Source organism: Phocoena phocoena, chromosome 18 (assembly GCF_963924675.1).
Source record: "Phocoena phocoena chromosome 18, mPhoPho1.1, whole genome shotgun sequence".
Taxonomy (NCBI): domain Eukaryota; kingdom Metazoa; phylum Chordata; class Mammalia; order Artiodactyla; family Phocoenidae; genus Phocoena; species Phocoena phocoena.
The window spans coordinates 2,312,112-2,330,125 of record NC_089236.1 but is presented as its reverse complement, the minus strand read 5'-3'; positions in this window follow the sequence as shown (position 1 = coordinate 2,330,125).

The window sequence follows — 18,014 nt, the reverse complement described above, 5'->3', positions numbered from 1 at the left end:
ATCTTGGAAGTAGAATGGACAAAATGCAAGAAACAGTTAACAAAGACCTACAAGAACTAAAGATGAAACAAGCAACGATGAACAACGCAATAAATGAAATTAAAAGTACTCTAGATAGGATCAATAGCAGAATAACTGAGGCAGAAGAACGGATAAGTGACCTGCAAGATAAAGTAGTGGAAATAACTACTGCAGAGCAGAATAAAGAAAAAAGAATGAAAAGAACTGAGGACAGTCTCAGAGACCTCTGGGACAACATTAAACGCACCAACATTCGAATTATAGGGGTTCCAGAAGAAGAAGAAAAAAAGAAAGGGACTGAGAAAATATTTGAAGAGATTATAGTTGAAAACTTCATTACAGAGTCTTGAGTAGAGTTCCCTGTGCTCTACAGCAGGTTCTTATTAGTTATCTAGTTTATATATAGTAGTGTGTATATGTCAGTCGCAATCTCCCAATTCATCCCTCCCCCCGCTTTGCTCCTCAGTGGATGGACCTAGAGATTGTCATACTGAGTGAAATAAGTTAGACAGAGAAAGACAAATATCGTATGATACCGCTTATATGTGGAATCTACAAAAATGGTGCAAGTGAACCTATCTACCAAACAGAGATGGAGTCACAGATGTAGAAAACCAACTACTTTTAAAACCCGGTAGCAGGACAGCCTCGTGCAGACTGGGCGTCCCCCTGGCAGTGGTTCCTCAAGGCATTTTCCTAGCCCTGTGGCCTGGTTTACAATTGCACTGGCTTCTCTTGGAGCCCCTCGTGGATACTGAGGCTTACGTGGATCTGTACATTGCGAGTCTGGACCTTTCCTTGTAAGTCACAGAGTTTGCCTAAGTGACCGGGAGGACCTGGTCCTCTAGAGTCGAGGTTTGATTGCAGCAAAGGTCTGGCCCGGGAGCTTCAGCAGGTGGATGACTCATCCTGCCCCTGACCATTGATGAAATTTGATCATGGGCGTAGACCTTTCTTCTCAAACCCAGATGTTATTCGGCCTCCATCCTGAAGGGTAAGGATGGATCACCCTGGTAGCTGCATCCTCCCTGGTGTAACTGCAGACGTTATTCTAATTCATAGGCACCTAATCCTCTTCAGATTTAACAGACATAACTGTTTCCATAGGTGTCACCGACACTTGGAGATACGGTCAGTGAGGCTTGGTTGGCCACTTCTGGAACTTCCAGCCAGGCCTTTGTTGCAGACATTGGCTGTGGATGAACAGGGTTTCCTTATCACTCAGGTGACCCCGTGTTTTATAAGGAAAATAATTTCCTGAAGCACAAAAGCCAATGAAAATTATTTTTACTTTAGGAATTTTATCACGTCTTTATGAGAAGGAAACACTGCAGGTATGATCCCCACTTTACTGATCAAGGAAACCGAGGCCTGTGCTTTAAGGAGATGACTCAGCTTGGTACAAAGAACAACAACACAATTTGGGGCAATGGAGAAAGAGCTACGGGTCTGATATTTTATTTTGATTGAACTAGAGATGTCAGACCACACAGTAAATCTCAGTTCCAGGTGCCAAATTAATAGAAGTGGATGCATGGCACTGAATTTGCAAAATGAGAACAGGAGATTGACACAGAAAGTGAAAGATCACATAACTTATAAACCCAATAAGGAGATGCGAGATGCAAGAGATAAATCACCAGGATGGTCCAAGGGGCAGTGATGAATATGCATGGCCACCCTCTGACACGGACACTTTGCATTAGGTGTTGCTGGCCTTGCGGCAGGTTAGAGATATGGCTGGGAGTGGGGAGTGGAGGGGAGGCTACAGCAATGTTTTTAAAAATGAAGGAAAACGACCCCAAATGTGAAATATTGGAATTAGCAGTTTTCGCCTTAGAGGATTTCTTTTCAGCCACAGCTCTCAAAAAGTCAAAGGACAGAGGAGAGAGGCAGAGAGAGAGATTTTTCTCTTTTTTTGTCTCCGTGCTGTATATTTTTTATATACATTTTGAGGGCAAAATGTCACACCTCAGATACAGCAAGGGCCAGGTATTATGGATACAGTAGCGTTTACACATACCCCACCTATTATGCAATTGAAGCTTCTCCTGACACAAGTTACTTACAAAAGGGGATCAAATCTTAGGGTATTCACGCAGATTTTCAAGTCTTGCTTTGCTCAACAAACACCAGTTTCAAAGTGTGCCATCTTCCTGGGGCAGATTCAGGATCCAGAGCAATGACCAGGACGCGGCCCCGGCCCTCACGGGCCCACCTCCTAGTGTGAGTGGGTGACACCTGGCTAAATGCACAGCCCTGCACGGAATCCCAGCCTGACTCTGTGCCAGGAACTGATGGAGTCAGGAGGACCTCCAGAGATGGCCGCAGCTGACCCAGTCCCCGTGGTGCTGGCTCCTGCCCTCGGGATGCCGGGGGACCCTGGCGCCCAGTCTCTGGCCATCTTCCCTTTTTGGCCATCCACCCCTCTGCCCCTGAAGCTTGAGTGCTCCCAGGAACCATCATTTTCAATTCTATTGACAAGTGGAACTCGCGTCTCAGCCCTGCCGTCACGCGTGGTCTGCAGACTCAGAGTCCCGCCAGCTCACATTCCCTTCCAGGTGCGCGCAGGTAACAAACTGAGCACGTGCCAAACTGACTCTCGTGTTTTACTCCCAAACTTGTTTCTCCCTCTGTCTTCCCAAGTTCACACCATTCACGCTGTGAAAGCACACTTGACTCTTGGAGCTTCGAGTGTCTTAAACAGGCTGCTTCTGACCACGCCCATCTCACCGTCAGGACCATCCTCGTTCCACTGCCTCTCTGCCTTTTGTGTACCAACACCTCAGCAGCCTCTTAAAGGCCTCCCCGCCCCTGAGATTCAGTTCTCTACCTGCTGATCTGAAGGACATTTTTGTCAAATGCAAATCGAGTTCCTCCACCTTGTGGCACACAGCCTCCGAAGGCTGCGCACACCACAGGCCTGCGTCCCCATGCTTTCCTGCGGCCCACGAGGCAGAGGTGCACACCCCCCGGCCTTGGGTCCTATACTTGAGAGTTTGCAAAGCTCCGAAGATCTGTGTTCTCATGTGCTCCTTCTAGCAACTCTGGATCGTGGGTGTTATTGTTATTTCACTATAGAAAACTGAAAGAAATACTCAGAATGTTGAGTGATTTTCCCCCAATCCCAAAGCTGGTGAAATTTGGATATGATCTTTACAAAAAAACCTGGTTGGTTAAACGTCTAGCCAGAGCTCTTTCTGTTGGGTGTGACGCACACAGGGTACGGTGACGACAAAGGCTGTACGAACTCCTGACCTCAGAAAAGCGTGACAGGAAAAATGCCGATTTAAACCTTGATAGGAAGATGGCTTCCCACACCTGGAGACCAGGGTTTATTTCATACCCGCAGGGCCCTGAGAGCTGGCCTTGCCCGCGTTCACCCCCGATACTGTGATCTCGTGGAAAGGGCTTACGTAAGCTCTGTCTTCCCCAGGAATCAGCTGCAACACCCACACTGGCATGGGCTTTGGGAAGAGACAGGGCAGAGACTGCTGGCTGCGGGCATTTTTCTTTGTTTACAAACATCCTGCTGTCTCTGTGCGTACCTGTCAATAACTTCTCTTCCACCCTGGTGTCATCGTCCATACCAGGATCCGATCCACCTCACTGGAGGAATTTACCTAAGCACCTGCCAGCCTGGACCTGCAGCGGGTTGGCCCAGAGTCTCCCACGTCCGTAAATTTCTAGAAAACAAGCAAGGAGAGGGCAAACGAATGCTATGCTTTAGTCCACAGCGGGTTTGCTTTTCGGCTCTGACGTGAGCTCAGCTCCTCGCATGGGAGCCTCCATCCCTGAGCATCCTCTTCCCACCCGTGCACCGGCCAGCCCCCCAGGAGTATGCGGGGCATGGTGCAGCCCCGCCTGTTGCCCCTGCCTGTGCCCAGGGCTCCAGACTCTATTCTCCCACACCCTCAGCTCTAATGAGGGAAACTTCCGAGGCTGAGGGTCCATCTGCATTGTCTATACATTTTGGGGGGTGCTTCCCCAGGGACCAGCTGGGGGCAGCCAGCGGAGGCCGCGTGCCTGCATGGAGGTGACACGCGCAGCGTCCTGAGGGGCCTCGCAGCTCCACGGGCCCCGACTGCTCAGCTCATGTGTCTTATTCGCTGGAAATCCTTACCCCAGAGTGAAACAAGTAGCAACTGGATGAAAACCACTATTTCATGGAACCCACCTCCCCTTTGGGATGTGACCTTATAAACGAAATGAGAAAAGTTTATTTTGATTATGCTAAGAAAGAAGCCAGTTTCTTTTGGTTTGCCCAAATTTCCAGGGATATGACGCATTATATGCTAATACGGGCACTTAATCCTTGTCTACAAAACGCCGAACACCTGGACGAGAGGAGAAATTCAGTCAAAAACAGGTATTTCCAAATAGCTGGATGTTTGAGCTAAAAATAAGTCAAATAGCCAACTTTTTTTTTACTATCAACATGTTTTTCAGACTTAAATTACATGTTTTGTACTTACTTGTGAGCTCTGACTGTCAAAGCCTTTTTGAAAAATCTGAAAAATGAAGATGTGGCTCTGAAACCCAGCAGGAGCAGCTCTGCATGAGGTGAGGTTGGTTTTAGAGGCTCCCGGTCGGCTCCCGGGCTGGGAGGACAGAGTAGCCAGGGAGGTGTGAACGGCTTGGTCACCAGCTTCACAAGCTTCCAACGGGTGCTGGATTACCCCTCCCGGTTCACTGGAACTCAGAAAGTGGCCTGAATTTATCTCATTTAATCAGCGAGGAAAAAGCATCTACAAAGACAGCCAAGTGGATGCCCAGAGGCTCAGGGGAACGAAAGGCTTTGTTGTCCCAGAGATGGCGTTATCCTCTGTCACATGTACTAATTAATATGCAGGGAAAAGGCAGCACTACAGTTGTCAAGAGGGGTTGTTATAAACAAGCCAGCCGCTGTACCGAGTGATTTACAGTGGACAGAAATGCATGGTGCATGGTCTATGACTAACATTCATGGCATGGTGTCTCATTACATCATAAAATTTTATTGTATGGTTATTAATAGTTATATAAACTAAAACAGACATTTGACCTGACTTGTACACAGATTTGAAAAAGTAAAGAAACAAATCAGTTATTCTGATAGCGTTTGATCAAGAAGCACAGATTTTACTGCCATCAAATTGAAAGTTGATTTTTTGTAACTGCGAATTTTATTCTTTGTCTGTTTTAGGAAATGGATCAAAGCATCCATGAGAGCCAATTGCTGGTGCGCTTTTTAAATCTGATATGTTAAATGTTCCCGTTCGTTTAATTGGCTGGTGGGGCAAGAAAAATAATGTGATAAAACTTTTTCTAATTTTGTTCCTTTACTGTTTTACTCCTATCTGTACACTGTGAGCAACTTTATAGTGATAGGTAACATACTTTTGTAAAATATATATATATATATTTTTTAAATTGTAGCTAAGCATCTCTAAGAAATATTTATATATGCTATGTACTGAAATGAGCAACCTGAATATTTCGTCTTTGGGATTTTACGGGCATCCTTGACGTCCTGGCGCTTTCTCCCGTGGCGGGCTGGCTTTGGGGGCCAAGGCTGGTCATTCCCCGGCACGAGGGGGGTGGAGCGTGGGGCTGGCCAGCTGGGAGCTGCAGCCGTGGACTTTGGGCCAAAGAGGGAGACAGCTGAGCCCCTAGTGGCCTTCGGGTGCCCGCTTCCGTCCGGAAAGGAAGATCTATCCTGGCACCCATTCCGGCTTGACCTCGGGCAGCCGCCTCAACCTCCGAAGCGCTGCCAGGCCCCAGGAACCCTCGGGGGAGCCCACACTGAGCCTGCGCCCCTCTTCACACGCACCGTCGGCTCTTATTTTCAAAGCGCATCCCGCTGCTGAGATGCACGGGCCCCAGCCTCCAGCCCGGCAGGTGCGCCGCTGGACCGGTCAGGGTCAGGGTCAGGGTCAGGGTGGAGGGCTCCTGGGGCTAGCTGGCCCTGCCCCGGTGGAGAAGGTCACTGATGCGAGTTCATGGGGGCGCGGGAAGCCTCTCTCCTCCGGCGTGGGAAGACGTGCGGAGGCCCCCCAGACGGAAGCGGATCCCCGCGCCGCGTGCTGAGCCTTGCTTCCCAGTGTTAAGGGACATCGTCCGTTGCTGACGGTCTTCTTTCCCTTCACCAAGTCTTACGTTTCGGGAGAATGCTAGGAACCCACACTTGAGGTGGGACTCGCCCGTTACATGCTGCAGATTAGGAATTTTATCAGTTTCGCAAAAAGTGCCCTCAGGGAAATGAGGCATTAAAAAAAAATCTAAAGGTGAAGTCAAGTTCACAAAAACATGCGTGTGAAAAATGTACGGCTGGGCCTATTATGTAAGACAAAATGCATTTCAACATGAAATTCCCGGAGGAGGCGTGGCGTCAGAAACGTGGTGCATCGTGTGCACCTCCGGGGACCAATCAGAGTAGAGGTGAATTGTTAGGGAGAAGAAGACAAGTTAACTGTAATGGTAGAAAACGTCAGCTCAAGGAAGAAGGTGCTCCTGGCAAACTGAAGGACCTTCCGTTTCGAAAGATTCCCTTTGTCCCCTGGAAGGGCAACAGTGTGGCTCCTTGGGAAAAGGAAACCCCCCAGAGAACCAAACATTCTATTAGCTGAACCTCCAGCAAGGCAAACAGCAATGTGTTAAATAAAACGCTCTCCTTCTCTGAGTGCGTATGGTGGGGAGAAGGCAAACCATCTTTCCTTGGAAGGGCCTTCTGGAATTGCCTTTGCTTTTATGAATCTGGGCTCGGGCTGGGGCGGAGGTAACTAAAGCAGTTGTTGTTCTCAGCTTTTCTGCATGGAGCTTTCCTGGAATAGAGCTGTGTGCACGCCGATGAAAGCAACTGCAAAGGCATTCAATGCAGGCAGTTTAAAACACAGGCTGCGTGGCTTTGCAACAGCCCGACCCATCCCAGCCTCATGTGCCAACCTTTCGGTCACCCCGTTGCTGGATGAGAACATCACTGCGTGTGGGGCGTCCGAAGACCACCTTCTCTGCTGGCTGGGGCCAAAGCGGCAATAACTGTAGTCACTCTTTTACTGCCTAAAGGTCCTATGTAAGCAAACGCAAGCCATGGGCCTTGAAAGGGGAATTGTTTTCTCAGCCTCTTCCCCAGAACCGCCCTGGACCGCTTATTATTATGCTTTCCCGCCCAGATTTCACAGGTTTGGGTAGTTGGGTCCTTGCTGTTCACCAGTTGGCACGAGGGAAGTGCCCTTTTTGCCTTGTAGTGTGGTCTCTCCGATGACAGTTTTGGTAGCAAGGTAGAAAATGAACATGTAGTAACAAATAATAAAAGCACATCTCTCGAGTTCATTTGCAGCCTAAGGATGAGCTTATGAAAGGTTAAACTGCCAAGTTCATGGCAATGCATGTGATGCCTGGACCCCGTCCAATGTACCTGGAGCAGCTGTCAGCCTAATTAAGCCAGATGTGCCTTCAACGTAAACGGACCTCCCAAGAGGAATAAGAACAGATTTCAGGTTCTAGCAAAGGACAAAACGGGGGGGGGGGGGGGGTAAAGGATGTAGGAGAGGCGGGGCTACAGCCAAAGAACATTCCTCGTGTGATGTCATTCTTACCTGGCAGGGTCCCAGCTTGTAAGTGTCACCTTGATTGAACTCAATTGAAACAGTCCTACAGGAGGCTCAGGAAAGCGACTTAAGTGAAGTCTGAGTTCATTTTCATATTCAATCAAATGAAGATACTTGCTAAACTCTTTCATTTTTTGACACGTGCTCACATACGTGCACACGCGTGCACACACACACAACCTCAGCCTGCCTTTAGAGCCTCAGTTATTTTAAAAAAATGACATTTAAGCTGTGCCAACTCTGACAGCCCTTCAAGTAAGTGTGCAAAGCAGAAGCCAAGAAAGGACATCAACAGACCGCCAACTTTCTCAGGTCCTGTGATTCCCAGATCAGGAAGCACATCAGGCAGGCTTTCTGCAACCCTATTACTATGTAAAGCAAACATTCTGTAAACCATGAAGTGTAAGGTACAAATAGTGGGTGTTACGTACAAAAAGAAAAAAAGCACTCTAGCTTCCAGGCAGTTTTTTCCATTCATGCTGTAAAGCGTCGTATCTCCAAAACAGAAGTGTTTGAGCAGCAGACCTTTAAGCTCAGCCAGGAAAACGCTGCTCAGAAAATTTTCCTTCGTGTTGCCGCCTTTAGTAACTACATCGATGAAACCAGCTCTCAGTTGCTACGTCTCGAAGAAAACGATGAGAAACACCCAGAGCCTTTTGGGCACTTGATGGCTGCGTCATAATTCATTTACAGAAAAACTTCATTGACTTGTATTCAGCGACGTGAAGTACAATTTATTTAGCAAACACGTATGCAGTATTTACTCCGTACCAGGCACAGCTTTAAACACTTTATAAATGATAACTTATTTAATGCTTATAGCAATCCTATGTTTTAGGTACCCTTATTTGTACCATTTTACAGGTAAAGAAACAGAGGCACAGAAAGGTTAAGTGACTTACCAAGGCCACACAGCTACACTCTGAATATATAGAAATATGGGTGGTCGAGGAGGGTCTTCTCTTGTGAGAAGAACTAGAAGAAAGGATGTGATGAGAATCCTACTGGAATAGAATAAACTCAGCCACAAATGGCAAACTTGCATCTCCGTGGGTGGACTGGACGGTGTCCTCAAGCTGATTTGGAGACAATCAATGAGATTAATGGGAAACAGTTACGTGGCGAAACAGGAGGATCAAAATTCAAGGCTCAATCTTAAATCATGCTCCGATGAAGTGGGCATTATTTAATGTATTCATCTCAACTTTGAGGTTTAAACTGTTCCCAATTGACAGAGTTAGTGATTGAGAACATCCTCTCCCTCCCTCCCTCCCTTTCTTTCCCCTTTCCTTCCTTTCTTCCTTCCTTCCTTCCTTCCTTCAAGTGCCGGACACTGCTAATTCTGGAACTATAAGGATGATCAGACATACTACAGCCCACAAAGAACACAGAACCCGTGTAGTGGGTTGAACAGTGTCTCCACCAAATGCGACCTTATGTGAGAAAAAGGATTTTTGCAGATATAATTAGTTAAGATGAGGTCATACTGGATTAAGTGGTCCTCAGTTCAGTAACTGGTGTCCTTCTGGAAGAGATGCACTGAGACAGAGACACGTGGGGAAGAGGGCCACGTGACAGTGGAGGGATGCAGCTACAAGCCGAGGATCTGCAACCCAAGAGCATGGAACAGATCCTCCCTAGGACCCCCTTGGGGAAGGGGACCCTGCCAACACCCTGCTTTCAGACTCTGGTCTCCAGCACCGTGAGAGAATACATTTCTGTGGTTTTAAGCCACCTAATTTGTGGTACTTACTTACGGCAGCCCCGAGACTCTAACATAGATTCTGGTACCAGGAAGTAGGATGCTGCTGTAGCAAACAGCTAGAAATGTGGAACTGGTCTTGGGATTGGTTAATGGGTAGAGGCTGGAAGGGTTTTGAGGTGCAAGGTAGAGAGAAACGTAGATTGCCCTAAAGAGACCACTGGGTAGAAATATGGACGTTACAGGTAGTTCTGGTGAGGGCTCAGACAGATGTGGGGAGCACAGGACAGAAATCTTCTGATGTTTTAGATAACTCCTAGATCCTCCTGAACAGATGTTGGTACAAATATGAGTGTTAAACATGCTTCTGGTGACGTCTCAGAAGAAGAAGCTGAAGTTAACAGGAGGAAAGGCTGTCCTGGTTTTCAGGTGGCAGAAACCTCGCTTGATTTAAGATCTTAGCCATGAGTCCTGTGTCCTTTACTACTGATGATTATAGAAATGACCAGACAGCAGAAATTTGAGCTAAATACTACATCATGATAAAATTTTGTGCAGAGAGCTTATTCTTCTTCAAATTTCCAATCCTTCCCCCAAATTATGAAAGACAGAAAAACCAATTTTGATGTTCCATGTAAATAAATGTTAAGTTATTAAATAAGAAAGGAAAGCAGAGATCTGACTTTATATGACATTGCTGGGTCTTATAGTTTTAGAGTTGGAAGAAATTTTAGAAATCACCTAGACTCTCCCCTTGATGCCATCCCCAAAAAATCACTGAACATCTTTAGTGCTTTATGCTTTTCTACTTCCTGCATTAATTCACCCACCACAGTATTGCTCCAATTATTAAAAAGTTCTTCTTCATATAAATCTCAAGTCAATCCTGCTCACTCTTTGACCCTGAGCCTCTCTTCTTCCTAAAGACCAAGAATGCCTCTTATGCTTCCATGTCAGAGATGTCCCAATATTGGAAAATTTGTCCCTTGACGTGTACTAGCTTCTTTTTGGTCCTGTGAACTACTCCATGCAAACATGGTTTAAGAGTCATTCACTGTCCTAGGGACACTATATACTATCTTGTCATTGATGTTGCCCTTGAGTGAGGTTTAAACAGGACACCAAAATCAAGGTGAGTCCTGACCACAACAGAATAAAGCAGGCTCAGCACTTCTCTCGTCCTAGCATTCGACTTCTACTTTTTCATACTAAAACCACATTTTACTAAGGCAGCTATATCACATGGTTGCCTTAAAATAGAGCTTCAAGCACCTGAATTCATTCAATGACATTTGCATAAATTCTCAAAGTGATAAGACCAGTTATACCAAAGAGAAACGTTTAATACTATGTGAACACACGTTAGGTAAAATATAACATGGAAAATATTTTCCTATTTATATATTTTATGTGTTCATCACTGATGGAATAGAACTATCTTTACACTCAGAAATCTTTTGGAATGTGAAATAAAGGGCACGAAGTTTCTTCCATATGTCTGTAAAGAATATAAAGTTTTAAATATAGATAAATAGAGCAGTATGGGATTAGTATATTTTGACTAAAAGCTGCATATTTCACATTGATAAAAATGGCATGAAATGTATTTGAAACATGCAAGGATTACACATCTGACTTTGGAGATGGTCCAAAATTTACCATGTGAAAAGTGAACAAACAAACAGGCTGAACTTCATTTTTCATAGCAGTTTTCGTGACCTAATGAGGTGATCACAGGAAGCTATTGCATTTGAGGTAAGCCATGTGTCTTACTAAAAGTTAGTGTCTAACCCCAAATATAACGACGTCTGTAAAAGACAAGGATGTTTTGCTGCTGGTTGACTCTGACCAACACTTTTGGGTGATTTAGAGAGTAGCTGATTGCCGGATTGCACTTACTCTTGTCTAATGAAATGGTGTAGAAGCTTTAGTTCCTTGGAATTAAAGACGGTAACCTATTAACAACAGTAATGGATGCAAGAAGTACACATTTTTATTTATCAAATGTGCCTTGACACTTCTGCTTCCATTTATCATGAAGGAGCTTGCAGCAGACAAATACTCCAGCTTGAGGACAAACAGGAAAACTGGATGAAACCATTTGAGTACACTGGAGAGCTGTCAGGGCGATGAGAAGTGGAAGGATCAAGGTCCTGGAGAGAAGGAGACCTCTGAGATACATAAGACCTTCCCCAGAGTCACTGTTGTCTGGGCATTTTTCAGTTTGTCCAGAGGCGAGAACCAAAGCTGCAGGCAGAGAAATGCTTCTATAAGGCACCAACAGAGCATTTGGCAGTTCCAGAGGACTGGAGACAAAGAAACTGGAGTTTGGGACTTCAAAACAGCTGGGATGTGAGAAGCTAAATTCCCAGTGACAGAAGAGACCTAGAGATGTATTATAGTTTATGTTTTTGTGCCTAGAGGCATTTACTGAATTCTTAAGAAGATAAGAGGCTCAGCGTAAAGCCACTGAAAAACATAATAGAACTTCCTGAAAATGTCTGGAGATAAAAACAATGGTATTCAAGCACCATGAAGCAGAAAGTTTCTGTTAGACACTCCAGGCCTTGAGGTGGGCCAGCTGGGGAGAAAGGTTCTAGGAATAAGTGAAGGATGGAGATGGAGCCTGCAGTAACACCCAACCCAGCTCACAGTCGTCTTGCTCCTAAATTAGATGAAAATGATGCACCCTGACTGAATCTCACCACCAGAGGGTATATTGTAACCTTTCTGGAGGAGGATAACAATCTTCCTTAGATTAGGTAGAATCTAATTCTCAATAAGAAATTAATAACAGTCACACCAAAAAAGCTGAAAAGAGTAAAAAAATAGTGTTAGCTTACAAATAACCCAATTAATGAAAGTATGATAAACAGATCTTAAGCAACCATGATTAACATGTTCAAGAATGGAGATGACACGATGTAGAATTCACAAAATAATAGTAAAAATCCTATAATTGAAAAATGTAAAATTGGAATTCAGAAGTCAAAAGACAGGCTTCCCAGCCGCATAGCACAGGGAGATCAGCTCGGTGCTTTGTGACCACCTAGAGGGGTGGGATAGGGAGGGTGGGAGGGAGGGAGACACAAGAGGGAAGAGATATGGGAACATACGTATATGTATAACTGATTCACTTTGTTATAAAGCAGAAACTAACACACCATTGTAAAGCAATTATACTTCAATAAAGATGTTAAAAAAAAAAAAAAAAAAGACAGGCTTCCCAACAGCGAGAGCAGAGCAGAAGAGACTGACTGAACTAGAAAATAAGCTAGCAAACATTTTCAAGACTAAAAGACAGGTGTAAAATAGAAAAAAGTAAAAAGGATATGGGTTATGGTGAACAAAAATCAAAATAATTCTTTTCATCTAGAGCTGCTTTAAACTAAACTTAAATGGGAGCCATTCAGAAAGATAAAAAGTCCCTCTAGATGGAAACGTGAAAATGCAAAAAAGAATGAAGAGTAACAAAAAGTGGAAACATATGAGAAAATACAAACACTATAAAACAATAAAAATGTCACCTATCATCTAGTATGATGATTTAAAGTATATAAAACACTAAGATGTATGATAACATTAGGGTGAGAAGAAGCTATATGTAATTTTTAAAAGTTCCGAGGAATAAAGAGTTGTGTGGGAAGCAAAGTACCTATTACACATTAGTATATTACAACCAATGTATATGCAGTATTTGTTATAATAAAATAAATTATAACTAAATACACATCAGTAAAATTACTGATTGTTCTAAAATAAATTTTAAAATCAGGTTTTAATCTTTGTGGTAATCAATACAAATGGTAAAAATAATGCAAGTCAGTATTTGAAAAAATTATCAATTAATCCAAAAGAAGATAAGAAGAAAGAATAGAAACAAGGAACACATGGGGAAAATATGAATCAAACAGTAAAACGTGAGCTATAGACCCAAATATATCAATAAATGTAAATGGCCTAAATTCTCCAATTAAAAAACAAAGACTACCAGTCTGGACAGAAAAACAACTACACGTTACTTACATAGCCTTAAGTCCTTCAGCTGAAGGGTACACACCCTATATGTAACGTTAAAGGAAAAATAAGAGAATGGATAGAAAACATAGTAGACAAACATTATTTTAAAAAAACTAGTATAGCTAAATAAAATCAGTAAATGTAGGTGATACAGTGAGATGATAATAAGCAAATAAAAAGATTTCTCCATTAACCGTGACCTAATGCACACCAGACTTCAATGAGATAACCCTACCTACCAGAATTAGCAAACAGACCAAACAAAACAAAACCTGAAGTAGTATGCAAGGAAGTGAAGGAACTGAAGTTCTCATTCACAGCTGGGGAGAGCATAAACTGATAAAACCACTTTAGAAAACCGGGTGGCATTGTCCAGTAAAGCTAAACACTCTTCACCTGGAATTGCACACCTAGGCATATATCCAAAGAAAGGTGTACCTGTGTGTGAACTTCCCCTGAGGAAAGTTCATCAAAGTGTTATTTGCCCCAAATGGGAAGCAATCCCAAATTTTCATCAACAATGGAACAAAGGAAAGAATATTTTTATATTCAGACAAGTTAATACTATATGGCGACGGGAACAACTACATTACAACTAACAGCGATAGCACGGAAGAATCCCGAAAGCATAATATTAACTGAGAGAAGCAGACACATAGGAGGACGTTCTATACGATTTCCATTCATACAAAGTTTAAAAATAAGTAAAATTAATCTGTGGTGTTAGAAGTTTCAACAGTGTTTACCCTCGTGGGTGGTGTGAGAAGTTACCATGATGGTAACTCTCCCTGGGAGAGGCTTTCCCCATGTTTCCATGATTCCCACTACAAGGAAAGGACAGTTTGCCGTAACAGAGAATTCAGCTGCTACGAAAACAGACCTGGCAAAATGTGGAAAGGCTCTTGGAAACATGTAAGTCCTTGGTTCCTGGGCTTTTGCAGCACAGACGCACCCCTGTCTTTCTTGAGGCTTTGGTGTTCAGCATATCCTTAGATCTGTTATCCAATCAGTTCTCTTATTTGCGTTACTTGCTTTAAGATAGTTTTCGGTCCCATGCGAGTGAGTGAATCTCAGGTAGCAACCACGGTTGCCGGGAGACAGCATCTGGTGGGGGATGCTGTCCATTGCGGGGCAGCCGTGCCGTGTCCAGGGAACGGTGTGCCACACGGACTGGCCATCAGAACCCTCACTGGAAATTCTCTTCCAGCTGTTGGGATGGGTGTTGTGTTTTCAAGCACCACGAGGTGAAAGGAGGGTATGAAGCTGGCTGAAGTGTGGTCAGAGAATAGCAGCTGGGGCAGTCAGGGAGGAGAGGTGAGCAAGGCTCTGGAACCCTCGTCTGAGCACCCGAACTCAACCAACCGAGTCAGCCCCAGACTCTACATGCAGTGAAGGAACGTCAGCTTGTGTGATCCTGCCGATGACACCTTTGCTCTAACTGCCTCAATTTTAAGCTGAAAGCTGTTAAACTTCCTAGAGATGTTAATAATGAGCATTAAAAAAGATCACTTACGCATTTTCTTAACCAAATATGAGTACCTCCTAAGTGACAGGCCACTTGCCCGGTGGAGATACTTATGGACGTTATTACCTTGAGAAAACGATATGGGACCAAAAGGGGCAGAGGGAAGAGACTGCAAGACGAAAAACCGGTAAGTGCTCGATTTCACTGCTTCACTAATTTTCTAATCATGGCGCAGGTCATATTTTTGTATCATATGTGGTGGAAGGTTCCCATCCCCCCAACCAAGTATCAAATGAAAAGCTAGAGTTACAATTGCAGTCCAGTTGTTACTTTACTAAGTGCAGCTGTTTTCTGTTATTTGATAGCAATGACCAACCACTGAAGCATTTTCAGCTATGTGGAGTGTGTGTGTGTGTATGTGCGTGTGTGTGTAAAATCTGCCCCCGCCCCACGCAACCCGGCCATAAGAATTCGGGTTTTAATGCTGGTAATTATTTCTTTGTTGAATATTCTTGTTGATTTTACCTAATGGCCTCTGAAGTTATTTTTGGAAACAAGTTAAGAAAACAAAGTAAAGAATTTCAATGAATCCTAAATTATGGTGCCAGAAAATGTCTTAAGCGTGCCCAGTTCAATTCCACTCAAGGTAAAACAACTTTAGCTAAAATAAGAATGGCAGATTCAGAAAGAATCGAGACAAAATTCAATCCTTGAGTCTCATGGAAAGATTTGATTCACCGATTTCCCTATTCTCCACTTAGAACTTGTACTTCGTACATTAGAACTGGTATTCATAGTTAAAACCAATAGGTTAAAATCAGTATCTACAACAAAAATTATTACCTGGTTTCATGGACTAAAAAGGCTCCACTGCCATTTCTTGATGGGAGATTTCTCTCTCTGCCTCTATCTATAGAGATGGAGCTGGAGATACAGAGAGGACCAACCCTCAGTTACCCGAGTAACCATTTAGTTACCTAAATACATCAGGTTTATCTTGAAACATCTTAAAATACTTATGCATCTAATAGTGAAAGAATCATAGGCACATAGAATGCAATAACCAGTTGATACTGTGATAGTGGAGAAATGCTTAAATAAATAGCTTAAGCTTAGGAGTTCTTTGGAATCAAAACCCCATGCCATAGGAAAACAGAGACATAAATGTTCCTTTATGTTGGCTTTAGCTCCCTAGGTATGTAATCTAATATTCTTTCTCAAAGCCCAACAATAACTATATATTTATTTAAGCTCTTACCAATGTAGATGAGTTCGTGATGCTGATCTCTTGAGTTGGCAACAAGATGTTTAACAAAATTATGTGATTAGAAGGAATTCTAAGAGAAGATCTTATCCCTCTCCCAGTCTTGAAATAATACTATTTCAAAAAAAAAAAATCCAGAAAAAATGCAAACAGTGAGTTATTTGACAGCAGATTTTGTTTGTTCATCTCTGAAAACCAAGTACCCAGAACAGTATCTGTCCTCAGTAAATGTTTGTAGAATGAACGAGTGCCGAAAAAAGTATGTGTTGGAAGGAGGATTTAATTAAACTCGATGTAATTAAAAATTAAAATCCATATTCTCTCTGTTTTTCACTGGAATCTGTGATTGCCTGCATGTACATATGTTAGCAACCCTTTCCATTTAATTTAGTCTTTCAGAGTCTGGCTCTTGCTTTAATAATAATAGTCCTAGAAAATTTTTTTCTTTTTGAAGAAGAAGATTTTAAAATATCTGAGCTTTAAACTCCCAGTTTTGAGCTATTATTTTTATAGTTCTAGATTTAATATAAAGATTCTGGAAAAACATTTGTTTAAGAATCTTGATTCCTCTCCCACCCAAGGACAAATATACAAAGTAAAGGTCCTATTTCTTGTTCTTTTTTCCTTTATGGTAAGTGCCTTTGTGTCTTCTCTAAGATACTGTTTCTATCCAGAGCTCCAGGAGAGGCTAAATAGTTCTTCTGAGAGCTCTGATTTCTTATGCAGAATATTTTCTTTTTGTATTCCAACAGAGAGTGGCTTTTACAATTTCTCTGTTACGGCATGATGGATAATTTTCCAAATTTATTCTCAGAGAAGTTTTTTTTCCCCTCTACTCTTTTAATGATCTTCTCTGTTCTCTTATTAATATTCTAGAGATTTTCTCAAATTACATAGACAAAGTAAAATGCAGCCACCAACTCACTAGACAATCATGTGAGAACTGTGCTGACTCTTCTGTGTTATACACTCTAATTTTACATGTTCTTTTACACATGCTTTTAAAATTACAGCTCTTTAGTACCTGTGTGTGTGTCCTTGAAAAGTCTTAAAACTTAAGGGATTATTTCTTACTAGGGCTTAAGTTCCAAGGGCTTAGCAAACTTCCAGAGATCACTATAAAAAGATGTAAGACAGACTAAAATTGCTGGTCTGTGGTCTAGAGGTAAGCCTGCTGCAAGAGCGTCAGCCATCTCCTTAAATTTTCCCCTCAGTTGGATTGCCCTGGCGTTGGATACTCTGTGAACTCTATTTTTAGTTCCTTTATGAGATCAGCACTCTTACTGTAGGCTCATGCAGTTTATTTTCCTTTGTAAATCTTTAGTCCTCTGTCTTCCTTTTCTAATTTCTCGAGTTTAATTAGTGATCTTTCTTTAATAAGTAATGTTCTTTCACTCACTCCCTTTTAGGGAAATTTACGATTCAGGCAATCTTGGGGGAGGGATGGAGTGGGAGGCTGGGGTGAGCAGATGTAAACTTTTATATATAGAATGAATAAACAACAAGGTCCTACTGTGTGGCACAGAGAACTATCTTCAATATTCTACGATAAACCATAATGGCAAAGAATATAAAAAAAGAATGAATATATATATATATATATATAACTGAATCGCTTTGCTGTACAGCAGAAATTAACACAACGTTGTAAATCGACTGTACTTCAATTAAAAAAATATTGATTAAAAAAGATCCAGGAAATCTTCTGCATCCACAGTTGTACTGAAGCTGCTTTTACCAAGACCATTAATTACTTATTTGACAATAAATGCAGAAGACTCTTTTTAAGTGTAATATTTCAGTTAACGTATTGTTCACACAAGTGAAATCAACACCTTAAGTTTACAGCTAACTGTGCTTTTACAAATGAATGCATCCCAATCAGGACATGGAACTTTTCATCACCTCCGCTAAGAGAAATAAAGCTCCTACAAACATCTGGTGCCCCCTTTA